At 42.7% G+C, this 13,965-nt stretch overlaps 1 protein-coding gene across 4 annotated transcripts in view; it reads right to left on the reverse strand.

Annotated features, from left to right (window-relative positions):
* SPTB (spectrin beta, erythrocytic) overlaps positions 1-13,965 on the reverse strand; it is a 137,407-nt gene that overhangs the window by 83,953 nt on the left and 39,489 nt on the right. Inside the window, exon 2 of one of the 4 annotated variants that reach the window (XM_078335109.1) lies at positions 13,368-13,442. The exons of the other annotated variants lie outside the window; for them this stretch is intronic. The gene's annotated coding sequence lies outside the window, so the exon portion shown is untranslated. The remainder of the gene's footprint in view (positions 1-13,367; positions 13,443-13,965) is intronic. 4 annotated transcript variants of the gene reach the window in all.

Raw genomic sequence — 13,965 nt, forward strand, 5'->3', positions numbered from 1 at the left:
TCTGCCACCCCTTGACCCCAGGCTATATTTTGAGTAGGACGTGACGCCAGACTTGCCCACAGCTCAGCACTGAAAAGCTCATAGGATCACACAGAGCACTCAACTCACACAAAGAACGTGTACTTACGCATGCATTTCACGCTACAACTGATGTACCCACAGCTCCAACCTTCACATCCACCTCTGAGGTCAGATGCTAGGCTTGGAGCCTCAACCTCGTGTGCTATGTCCAGTTACTCCCTGGATTGGTTAAGAACTGAGAAAGCAGTGGTGGCAGCTCCTCTCCCAGCTTGGAGTGTGCTGATGGAGCCCAAGCTAGGACCCATGTCAGCCCTCCCTAAAGCCAGTGCAGAAGAGGCGGCTCTTCTCTTTTCTCCATCCTCTAGTCCTCTAACAAAGCAAACGGAATCCTCTCCTCTTCCCTGAGCCTACAAAAATGAGAAGCAACAAAGCACAAAGATATACTTCCAAAGTGGGAAACGGGGGGAATACAGGGCAATGCAGGGCTGAGGAGCAGCCTATTGCAATAGCAAGGACACTGTCTTCCTTAAACAGTATTGCTCCTTCCACTCTCTTGTTATTCTCTCTGGCTGTAAGGTTTGACTCCCTCACCTGCTTTCTAGTTTGTCCTGCCCTCTTATGCCACCTCAAACCTGCTTTTAACATAATTTGGTATTGTGGCAACCCGGTCAGGACATTAAACCCTGAAGCTTCTCTGGTAATTTTCCTGCCAATGTATCACCAAAAAAGGAACATCCCTCCTCTCCCTCTGATCATAACCACATTGCATATTCACAGGCACCATAAAGAATAGTCAACTACACAAAAACACACGTGCACACACTCACTAGAATGAGAAGAAACAAGACATTCAGTATAGAGTACTTACTCTAAATCTGCCTGCACCTGAACCTCCTCCCTACTCGCCAGCTCTAGTCTGGCACCTCCATCTGCCTACCAGACATCTCCACCTATAAATTACAGCTCAGTCTCAATATGGCTAAGACTGAGCACGGGGCTACCAGGAGAGCAGAATCAGGGAGTTTCAGTACCATGGGGTAACCATGTGGACCAGATAAGCATGCCACCTATGGGTGGCCTTTCCAGCAGATGGACACTGCCAGCAGTTCCTGGACCAAGCCACTTCCCCTCCCCAGAGCACATTCTACTTTTTCACACTGCAGTTCCTATCCCAACCAACCAAGGCTAGCTATTAGTCTATCACTGATGAACTGTGGTTTGCAGTGCTTAAAGTCCCAAGATTACTACCCAAGGTTTTTACTATCAGGGAATCTCCATGCATCTTCAATATCCTAGTCATTCTAGTCCACTGCTATTTGGTGAGGCCTTTACCAGACACTTCTACTCCAGTTTCTGTCACCTGATAGGGGCTTTACGTGTCACAACTTGTTCACCCTCATCATGGAAAAATCTCCTACCAAGAACTGGCTCCAGTTATGCTGCAGCTGCTGGAACAGGAGTAGGGGTAGGTGGGATCATGGCTCTGATAGTTCTTACAGGATTTGATTGGGGAACAGGTGCTGCTCAGCTCTGATGTAGGGACTGACCCAACAAACTTATCGTAACAACAGTATCTATCAGCACTTCACATCCTGCACAGAAGCAAATGTCTATTGGGAACCATTAAAGGAGAAGGGAGAGATGATACTCTTATATGCATATTAGGTTGGTACAAAAGTAATTGTGGTTTTTGCAATTACTTTCAATGGTAAAAACCACAATTACTTTTGTAACAACCTAATAGTTTTCAAACATTATCCTCTATTGGGATTCTTGGGCTCAATATCTACATTTACAGAAAATTGTGACCCAGTGCTACCTCCTCTTATCTCTCCCAACTCACTTCTTTCACAATAGCCACTGGCCTCTTCTCCCGAATAAGCAATATTTTACGGCAGTTGAGTTGAAAAGTTGGATGCCCATTTTCTCTTCTTCCATGAGGACTTTTCGAGAATATCTATAGCAATTTTCTCTTCTGCGATAAAAACTGCAGAAGGTAGTGAGGTCTCAACGTTGTAGTGAGGTCTCAACATTGGAAATAGTCAAGAATAGATTGACATCATCATCAAAATGATATTTCTAATGTAACAACTGATTCAGAAAAGATTTTAAAAACCCATCAGTTAATGGGTTGATGGGTGAACTTTACAATGGAGGGATCAAGTTTTCAACACCTGAACTCACTGATGAATCTTAGTATCACCAAGAACAGGACAATTAGGCACCGTGTGCCTCCTGACACAGTGCAACATGAAGGACATCATAACCTTTGACAGTCTTGCCAAAAAAGTTGAACCTGAATTTATTAATAATTAGGCTTTAGAGCTAACTTCCCATTTATAGGAATGATAGGAAATCAAGTTAAATAACAACATGAGGAAGCAAAGAAACAAACCCAGAATGTAGGGCATTCTATAGACAACTGACTCAGCTTCTTCAACAAGTCAGAGGCATTAAAACAGACAAAAAAGAGGCAGGGAGTGAGGACTGCTATAGATCAAAAGAGACTCAGGAGATGTAATAATCAAATATAATGCACCTTGTTTGGATCTTGAATTTTAAAAAATAGTACCAAAACACATTTTTGAGGCAATCAGGGATATCTGAATTATAGACTCAATATTGATTGGTACCTAGGAATTAGTCAATTGTGTTAGATGTGATCATGGCATTATGGTTATGTAAGAAAGTATTTTTTTTTGTGCAATGTTCAAAAATGCAGTGGGGGACATGACATGATGTCTGGGATTTGCTTAAATGTGCATCAGCAAAATAGGAAGCAGATGAAACAAGTGGGAAACCACTTGCTGGTTATTGACTTGGAGTGATCTACTTATGGGGGTTCATGATTCTAATCTCTCTACTTTTACACATGCCTGAAATTTTATATGATAAAAACTTTGATAACATTTTGACAGTTAATAATAAATGAAATTTGTAAAATACAGTCATATGCCCTAGGCACAACTGGAACCTAGAATAAAATGAACCCCTTCCCATGGTCCTAACGTCCTTCCCAGTTTCTCCAAGCTCATCTCCCTATACTCGCTGCAGGTAACCTGTCAGTTCTTCAAACTTGAAATGTCCTACCCTGCTCAGGGCTCTTGTGCATGCTGTGCCCTCTACCCGGGACACTTCCTGGAGCATCTCTGCATGTCTGGCTCCTTCTCATTCATCAGGTCTCTTCTCAGACATTGCTTCCTTGTGGAAGTCCTCTCTGGCCACCCTATCTAATGTAGCTCCCCGCTCTGTTAGCCTCAGTCTCCCTGACACTCTGCTTAACTCTATAGCACTTATCATAATTGTAATTATTAATGTATCTGTCGGTTTCCTCTTTTTTTTTCTTTTCCTCTCAATGCCTAGACCATATACAGGCTCCTTATAGGCAACAGCCATGTCTCTCTTTTTAATTACTGTACTCCAGTGCCTAGTACTGGGCCTGGGACATAGTAGTAAATATTATCCTCCTGCTACAGACCTAATCTCAAACTCTGGAGCCTTTTTAAAACCCGTCTATTCCACCATATTCCCTGACCCACTCACTCAGTTATCCCATGTACATGTATTGAGCAACTTATTCAATATTTATTCATCACCAAGGCCAGTCATTAAGCCTCTGAAAGGGTCTTTCATTCATCATTTCTTTATGTTTTAGAGCTCTACTTCACTCAGGCCCTCATCCTTTCCCACATGGTCCATCTCTGTCCATGCTCAGCCCCTTCACAATCCCTCCTGCACAACCCCTCATGCCGACACACCCCTACTCTGCAAGCTTTCAGCATAACAGCCCAATCCAAAGCCCCACACTGTTTGGTGCTGAGCTCACACTCTCCTTTATGCAAACTCTGCTCTAGTCAGGAGGGTTCACATGTCCCCTGTCCCCACCATGGTGTCATGTGCCTCAACGACTTTATTTATGCCGCATCCCATACACTGATATTTAGCTACTTCTCCCATCCTCTTCAAATTTAAAGCAAATACAATTTTCAAACATTTAGAAATACATGTTCAGCACATTCTCAGAATCTGAGTGAGGTTGCCTTTTCCTTCCTGTCCAACCCCATGGATCCCCTGCTGTCTCTTTTCCCCCTCAAGTAAATGGAGCAGGAAAGATGGGCTCAGGGAGAGCTGGTGGTGACCCAGGCACCCACTCCCCCTCTTCAGTCTCACTTCCTCCCCACCAACCTTACTGCCACTGGCAAGGGAGGCCAGATCTTTGTATTCCTTTCTGCTGCCCTCAAATCCTGGGAGAAACATGAGTCGCTAGCTTTTTCTCTTTTCCACCTTCATTTTAACATGCACAAGTCTTTCTTATCCTTAACAAAACTCCTCCTTGCCATCTTCTCTCTCCTTTCTTTCAGAGCCAACATTATTGACAAAGTTGCCAAGGACATGAATGGGTAATTCACAGAAGAGGAAATCTAAAAAGCTAAAACCCTAAGAAGAGAGATACTAAAGTTCATTAGTGGCCTGAGAAATGCAGATTAGAACAAGGAGACCCCACAGGCAAATATTAGCAAGCTGAAGCATACTGCATGTAATGCTGATATGGACAGGGGCAGCCTTGTGCACTGCTGGTGGAAGTGTGGACTGGCCCAGCCATTCTGGACTCAGGCAGGCTAAGTGTGACTCTACTCAAACAGGTCTAGAAGGGGACATATGGGAGAATGCTTACTGAGGCACTGATAGCGGGATGTGGAAACAAACTTGTGCCCACCACTGGGGCAGGAACAGGTAAAATGCAGTGAATGAACACGTGGAGGACAAATGGCAATGCTGGAGGATCTTAGAAACATAGTGCTGAACAAAATACATAAGAAACAAAATGAGATATATAACATTATTTACATAATTTAAAAATATGTGCACATAGCCAATACCCATACAAGGACATTTGCAAACTAAAGGAAAACTCTTGAACACATGAAAATGGTTGTCTTTAGGTGGAGTGAAGGGAATGGAAAAGGAAAATGAAAATAAAAGAAAGTCAATCAACCAACCAACCATAGAGAAGAGGCTTGCCTAGAAAATGATCATGAACTGAGAAGTAGGATGACTTCAGCCCTCCACTCCTAATGTAAAAATAGATACAGTGTATGTATCTATATTCACGATGCCTTCTTCATCCCATACTCAAGTCACTCCTCAACTCACTGAAATCTGGCTTTCTCCCTCACTCCATGAAACTATTATTGCCAAAAGTCACAGATACCAGGACACGTTCTTTGTTCCTTCTTAACTTTCTGGCCCTTCCTCCTTGGCCTGCCTCTTAAATAGTGATGCTCCTTGGAGTTCTCTCCTAGGCCCCTCCACTTCTTCCTCTATCTACACACTGTTCCTAGGCTATCTCCTTCACTCCATGACCTGAATTACCATCTTATGCTAATGACTTTCAAATCTTCTGAACCCATCGCATCCAACTGCCTTCAGAACATCCACCTAGAAAACCCACAAGCCTCTCACCAGTGGGTCTTCTACCCATTGCTGGGTCTTCCACCCATTCACCCAGTGGAATCTATCCTCATCCTTTCCCCATTTTTCCTGCCATGCTTCCTGTCTGTCAACATCCCAGTGGCCCAAGCCAAAACCTCAGATCATGCTCCATGCCCTCCTTCCCTCTCATCACACCAGCCCCTTTGCTATCTCTCTGATCTCTGTTCTTCTCCATCTCCACTGCTCCCCACACTTCTGGCCACTGCCATCTCAAGTCTAGTGGTTTCTGCTGGTCTGTGAATCTATGTTTGCTCTTTGGCCTACCACACTAGCCCATTTTCTACACTAGTCAGAAAGACCAGACTAGATTACAGAGATGACATCACTTAGATACTTTAATAGCTCTTCTCTATCTCAGAAGGGAGTTTTAAATTCATAATAAATCACAGACAAAGCCCTTCATGATTTAGTTCTTCTCTGATCACTATTTCCATCTAACCCTTCCCCTCCCCCAACTTCTCCAATCCTACATCCAGCCATAAGGAACTCCATTCAGGTACCTGGATCTCTCTGGACATGTTACTTGCACATGCTGTTTCTTAAGCCTGAAAAATCCTCCCTCCTTTACAGAATCACTTCTTCTCTGTCAGAACTCAGCCCAGCCTCCATTTCCTTCAAGAAACCTTCCACTGCTGCTGGGTGCGGTGGCTCATGCCTTAATCCCAGCACTTTGGGAGGCTAAGGCAGGTGGATCACCCGAGGTCAGGAGTTCCAGACCAGCTGGCCAACATGGTGAAACGCTGGCTCTACTAAAAATACAAAAATTAGCTGGGCATGGTGGCGTACGCCTGTAGTCCCAGCTACTTGGAAAGGCAGAGGTGGAAGAATCGCTTGAACCTGGGAGGCAGAGGCTGCAGTGAGCTGAGATTATACCATTGTACTCCAGCCTGGGTGACAGAGTGAGATTCCACCTCAAAAACAAACAAAAAAGGAAGAAAGAAAGTAACCTCCCACCTCTACCACCATCCCCTGCAGCAGGCAGAGGTGGGGTCCTTCTTTTGTGTTCCCATCACACTTGTGCTTATCTTTATCAATGCACTTGCCACACTGTAGTATCATAATCTAGTTCTCTGTCTCTCCCAGACTGTGAGCTACCTGAGGTCAGGGACCATCCATATTCATTCTTTTTATCCCAACAGCCCAGCATAATGCCAGGTACATGAAATGAGCTAAAAACCATTTGTTGAATAAATGAATGAGAACTGAGAAATGCAGAGTGCTGCTCCTTAAGAGGATAAAAGCAGTTCCCATGGAGGACACACCAGGTGGAGAACTATTTGGAGGTCAAGGTGGAGAGAAGGTTGGAAGCATAGCACGTTACAGTAGCACTGCGAAATCATCATCAATGCCCTGACATTGTCCCTGTCACTCCTCCTGCCTCAACCACACATTGTTTTTGTGTGTGTGTGTTTTTGTTTCTCCTTTGAGACAGAGTCTCACTCTGTCATCTAGGCTGGAGTGCCGTGACATGATCTCGGCTCACTGCAACCTCTGCCTCCCAGGTTCAAGCAATTCTGCTGTCTCAGCCTTCCAAGTAGCTGGGACTACAGCTGTATACCACCATGCCCAGTTAATTTTGTATTTTTGTATTTTTTTTTAGTAGAGATGGGGTTCCACTATATTGATCAGCATGGTCTCAAACTCCTGACCTCAGATGATCCACCTGCCTCAGCCTCCCAAAGTGCTGGGATTATAGGCATGATCCACTGTGCCCAGCTCAACCACACATTATCAATCACCTCTTCCTTTCCTGCTAGGCTGTGTGGCAAAAGGGACGGGCAGTGGCAACAGGGCCAAAGTTCCTAGGAACTCTACAGATCTTTTTTTTTTTTTTTTTTTGAGATAGGATTTCAATCCTGTTGCCCAGGCTGGAACGCAGTAGCATGATCTCCACTCACTGCAATCTCAGCCTCCCAGGCTCAAACAATTATCCCACCACAGCCTCCCAAGTATCTGGGACTCCAGGTATGTGCCACTATACTCAGCTAATTTCTGTAGAGGCAATGTTTCACCATGTTGGTCAGGCTGGTCTCAAACTCCTGATTTAAGCAATACACCCACCTTGGCCTCCCAAAGTGCTAGGATTACAGGCATGAGCCACTGTGCCTGGCCTGAATCTCTACAAATCTTGAAATCCCTATAGCAGCTTTGACTCAACCCACACCTCAATTTCCTCACCCAAAAAAGTGATAAAAGTAGCAGCTTCACACTCAGAACTCTTCTAGACAGGGAAGCCCTATCTTACTTAGTTGAGAAGTCTTTTATAGTTTCTTTCTGTGTCACAGAAATGTCAGTCTTAGAATGGTTTTCATCCATACATCTCTGCCTCACAAACAAAAAGAGCTATTTTAAAAGTCTAACCTATAAATAATATATAAGTTATGGGTGCCAATTTACTTATTCATTCATGTTAGAGCTTTCAAAAGAATTAAGTTTAAATTCATCTTTTCAAAGTTGCTTAGGCCCACAAGGACTCCTGAGGGAACAGGTACTGGCTAGAGGATTTCTCATCCCTGGCCGGCATGCCTAGCCTGACTCAGTGGGGCTGTCCTCTGGGAACATTTGGGAAGGTGCCTGCAAGAGGCAGCTTTGGTATTGAACAAAATTAAGTCCAGCTTCTTCAGGCCTTGCAGAGTCCTTTCTCTTTTTTTTGAGACAGAGTCTCACTCTGTCACCCAGGCTGGAGTGCAGTGGTATGATCTCGGCTCACGGCAACATCCACCTCCTAGGTTCAAACAATTCTGCCTCAGCCTCCTGAGTAGTTGGGATTACTGGCACTACCCACCTTGTCCAGCTAATTTCTGTATTTTTAATAGAGACGGGGTTCTTCTATAGCTCACTTAACCTCAGTTTCTGTACCTCAGTTTCCCTACCTGTAAAAGGAAGGAAACATCCTGTGCTACTATAGCAGAGACTGGTGGGGCCTACAAATATCCAAATTCTGCTTTCTGCACGCACAGCTTGGAGACACCTTCCAGTTGCCCTTGTGGTTGAGTGAGGCCATGAGGTCGAAAGAGCAGAAATGATGTGCACCTCTTCAAGGTCTTAGCCATAACATCGTCCCCATCATTCTTACTCTTTGCTCTGAACTCCAGAACTTAGAGGATGGAGCCATAAGGCTGAAGGAACTGAATTTCCTGGATGACTGTGGGGAGCAAAGCCTCCCCCTTGATATATACTGATTTACTAAACTATGATGTGAGCAAAAAATAAAATTTCATTTTGGAGCTCTTTATTGGAACAGTTAGGGTGCCCTAATTAATACACTCACCACCTACCACATAAAGCGGCTGCACAGATTAAATGAAGTTATATGAAAATAATGTATAAACTGTATACAGATTGCCTCAGGGTGTTATTTACAAATAATATACAGTATCTCTTGGTATTGAGCTTATGGGTTTGCTCAATATGCTGTCATGGCAAAACAACAAAAAAAGATTACAGTCAGTGGAGTTTATTGTCATTTCCCCATTGCCCCTTCTGTGACCCTCTTTCCCCTTCATCCCTGCCTCAAGCATCCATGCCCTCCTAACCTCCAAGTTGAATGACCCAAGCAGCACTCCTTCAGACCTAGCAGCCATCCCACTTCAAAACAAAATTGACTTTGACAATCTGATTTTCTTTTGTTGTAATTCCTTGAAGGGAAGGATGTCATTTTCACCCTGGAGGTCTAAAAGTACCTTGCACATGTTAGGTACTCAATTAGTACATGTTAATTGGATGGAACAGATGTAACTATCTACCTTCCTAAGGGGCCAGGGTATCTCTCCCAAGAACACATCTGAATAAAGGCCTATGGAAATATAATACATTACCCAAAGAAGGAGCGTCTTTTGGAAGAGAAAATTTAGAAGCCAACCCAGGCCAACAGGTGAGAAACGGCTGGTCAGACAGGCTATTTAGCACCTTCAAATAATGCAAGAAAGTCAACTGTCTATTGCAGCTACAGAGAAAATGAGCTCTTCCCAGAGAATCCCTGAAAGATGCAGACTTCTCAGTGTACAACTTGTGCTAGGAGGCAGACCCTTGGTAGGGAGAAGCAGCTGACCCAGGTTATAGAATTTACTGGAGACGGTGTCAGAATGAAGCCCAGATTTCCTGTCTCCTGGAGGCTCAGAACTCTTAGCCTCACTGCTGGCCTCTCCATAACCAAGAGATGTGACAAATTTTCCAACCCTATTCTAGCATCTTGTATTTAATTACAGAATGAAGACAAGCACTCTAAATAGGTTGACACTTTTATCTATTCATGAATGCAAATATTTACTCAACAACAGCACCCGAAAATCTATTACGTACTTAGCTATAATTATAAGAGAATATTGGCAAGAACTATAGGTTGAAAGCTAAAAACATCAAAGAAAGAAACCAAAGATCTAAATAAATTGGGAAATACACCATGCCTAGGAATTGGAAAAATCAATAATGTTAAGATGTCAATTCTCTCTAAAGTGGTCTATAAATTCAATGCAATGCCAGTCAAAATCCCAGGAAAACTCTTTTTGAGAAATCAACAAGCTGATTTTTAAAATTTCTATGGAAAGGCAAAGAAAATAGAATAGACAAAGCCATTTTGAAAGACGAACAAAACTGGAGGGCTTACATTACCTGATTTCAAGACTTACCACAAGCTATAGTCATCAAGATAGAAAAGTATGGCAAAAGGACAGACATATATATCAATGGAATAGAGTCCAGGGTAGATTGACATATATGGCCAATTAATTTCCAACAGAGGTACAAAAACAACTTGATGGAGAATGGATAGTCTTTTTAACAAATTCCACTGGAACAACTGGACATCCACATGCAAAAAAAGTAAACCTTGACCATACCTAATACCACATACACAAATTAATTCAAAATGGATTATTGATCTAAATATAAAACCTACAACCATAAAATTATTGAAAAAAATCAGAAGAAAATCTTTCTGATATTGGGTAAAGCAAAATATTTTGGAAACAACACCAAATATAATACCTGATCCATAAAAGATCAGGTATTATAAAAGGAATATTTGATCAATTTGATGACCAAAATTAGAAATGTCTGCTCTTTAGAGGACATTGTTAAGAGAGTGAAAATACAAGCCACAGACTAAGAGGAATGTTTTCAAATCATGTATCTGATAAAGTAGTTGTATTCAGAATATATAAAAACTCAAAACTCATCAATAAAAAAAAAATCTCAATTTAAAATGAGCAAAAGATTTGTGCAGATGCTTTACCAAAAAAAGAAATACAATAGCAAATGTGCTCAAATTCATTTGTCATTAGGGTAATACAAATTAAAACCACAATTAGACATTGCTCTATATATATTAGAATGGCTTTTTAAAAAAAACTGTTCTGCAGTTTCTTATAAAATTAAACATACCATATTTACCATATGAGTCAGCAATCCCATTCTTAGGTATTTACCTGAGAGAAATGAAAATATGTTCACACAAAAGCCTCTATGCAAATATTTAGGGTTGGGTGTGGTGACTCGCATCTGTAATCCCAGAACTTGGGAGGCTGAGGCAGGTGGATCACCTGAGGTCAGGAGTTTGAGACCAGCCTGACCAAAATGGTGGAACCCCCCCCAACTCTACTAAAAATACAACAATTATCCTGTGGTGGTGGTGGGCCCCTGTAATCCCAACCACTCAGGAGACTTGGGCAGGAGAATTTCTTGAACCCGGGAGGTGGAGGTTGCAGTGAGCCGAGACTGTGCCAGTGCACTCCAACCTGGGTGACAGAGCGAAACTCCGTCTCAAAAAAAAAAAAAGAGGCTTCCACAAAACAGACTACTACTCAGTGATAAAAAGGAAAGAACTGATATACACACAACATGAATGTATCACAAAGGAATTCTGCCAAGCCAAAGAAGCTGGACTCAACAGGCTGCTCACTGTCTGATAACTCTATGTGCTATCCTGGAAAAGGCAAAACTATAGGGACGGGGAACAAATCACTGGTTGCCAGGGGTTAGGATTGGAGGGTTGGGGAAATGGGTTGACAGAAAGGAGCATAAGGGAATTTTGGAGGTCATTTTGGTGGTGGTGATATAACTACATATATTTGTCAAAACCTACAGAAATTTACATTAAAAATCGTGACTCTTACTGTATGTAAATTATGCTTCAATAGACCTAAAAGCAATATATTAAAACTAAAAATATAAATGAACATACATGAAAAGATTAAAAGTAAATATTTATGGAGTTCCACTGCCATGAACTGCTCTAATGAGAAAAATGTAGAATAATTATTATAATTTATTTTAAAATAATTCAAGAGTTTTCTTGAGCAAGGTTCTATAATGGAGGTTTATGAATTCTTCCCTCAGGTTGCCTAACACATGGTATAAATAATGATACAACAAGGTAGAGGTATGCAAGTGTCAAGAGAAAGGCATAAATAAGAACCACAGAATTTCAGAGGCAGAGAATACTTCAGCTAGAGAAATTAAAGAAGCCTTCATGGGAGAGACGGCGACTAAGTTGGGTGATGAAAACAGGGAATGATGATCTTTATTGCCTATGTAAACAATGTCTATCAGAAAGTTATCTCCTGCAATTTCTCTTTGATCCTCCTATGACCCTCTGAGACAGGTGGGAAAGGTACTATTAATTTCAGTTTCAGTTAAACAAACTAAGACTTAGAGATCAAGTTCCCTGCTTGGCAGAGCCAATGCTTGAACTCAGGTCTTCTGAGAGTTTGTTATGCTCTGCTCCATGATGTACCCATTCAGAAGGAAAGCTCTGCCTTTTCAGAAGATGGTCCTTTTCAGACTGCTAATGGTCCATTTCCACCTTGGGATCCCTCCAAGTGAATCAGCTACTTCTCACCTCTCTCCTGGCCACTGAGAATACCCCACAAGGCTAACATCCTTATTTGAGCCTTTTCTGCTTATGAAAGCAAAAGTTGGGCAGGGCGCAGGGGCTCACGCCTGTAATCCCAGCACTTTGAAAGGCCAAGGCAGGTGGATCACCTGAGGTCAGGAGTTCAAGACCAGCCTGGCTAACATGGTGAAACCTGTCTCTACCAAAAATACAAAAATTAGCCAGGCATGGTGGTGCACACCTATGGTCCCAGCTACTTGGGAGGCTGAGGCAAGAGAATCACTTGAACCCAGGAGGCAGAGGTTACAGTGAGCTGAGATCGTGTCACTGTACTCCAGCCTGATGACTGAGACTCTGTCTCAAAAAAAAAAAAAAAAAAAAAAAAAAAGCAAAAGCCAAGAGAGTAAAGACGTTTTGTGACATTTGTTTAGATTCATGGCTTAAAGGTCTCAAAGCATCTTTTATAAATACTAAAAAAGCAAAAGTCTTGAAAGTTACAAGGACTGCCACAAATGCATGGTCATATACGTAACCCGAAATCATGTAAGATGCAACCTCAGAATTTGTGGAGTGAATTATTAAAGCTACACTCATTCTGCAGTGGACCAGTTCCCAAAAAGAACTGTGAGGCTATTCTAAGAAGCCTCCTGCTACCTGAAGAAGAGCACCTATTCACACACCTCACCTGGCTGAGCTGTGACCCACAGAGCCCTTTCTTCACCATCCCTTCGCATATGACACACACTTAACTGAGCTCCTTACTTCTGGAGTCTGTCAACATGAGCAACATGTCAGGCTACACAGAAGCGAGATCAGCAATAGAGCAGAGCCGTTCTCTAGGGAGGATACCGCGGTACAGAGAGATGTATAGAGCCTGCACAACTTGCTGCTATTGCCATACAAGACAGTACCATTATGAACATCAATTTAATTAACCAAATATTTCCTGAAGGGATGCTATATCTGTGTTCCTTATCCTCAAGGAGCTTACAGTCAGGAAGGTAATTTAAACATTCCTTACCGGCATAGCTGGAAAAACTGCTTTTCTCTGTGTTCCAGTTTTCTCACCCCGTTAATAGAAAGTAAATTTCTCCACCTATGAATGTAATGGGGTTTATAAAATCCTATTACACTGACTCCTCAGAACAACCCTGAGTGCAAGCCACCCTCCTTATCCCCATTTTATAGGTCAGGAAACTGAGGCTTAGAGGGTTCAGGGACTTGCCCCAGAGCATCAGCCTGTAAATGATGGATCCAGGATTCAAACACAGGCAGTCAGGATCAGAGCCCTTGCCCTTAGCTCCTGTGATCACTGCCTTGTCAACCCAGCCTGACCCAAGCCCTCTGCAGGGAGGAATGTGGAGATCAAAGGAGTGGGGAGGTTATAAACAGTTTTTAAATCATCTGAGATGAATTCTTCCACATCCAGCTCAACACCCGGCAACAAGAGCATCAAGAAAGGCAACAGGAAAGAAAGACAATCTGCACTGGAGGCCCAGGATGCTCTTCAGGGTCATAGCTAATCCACGCCCTGAGATTTCAAAACACAGAACGCACTGGGTCTCTAGCCTGTGTCAGATCCACATTTCTTGTGGGGATCACCAAGTACTTTCCCCGCC

Source organism: Callithrix jacchus, chromosome 8, assembly GCF_049354715.1.
Source record: "Callithrix jacchus isolate 240 chromosome 8, calJac240_pri, whole genome shotgun sequence".
Lineage (NCBI taxonomy): Eukaryota > Metazoa > Chordata > Mammalia > Primates > Cebidae > Callithrix > Callithrix jacchus.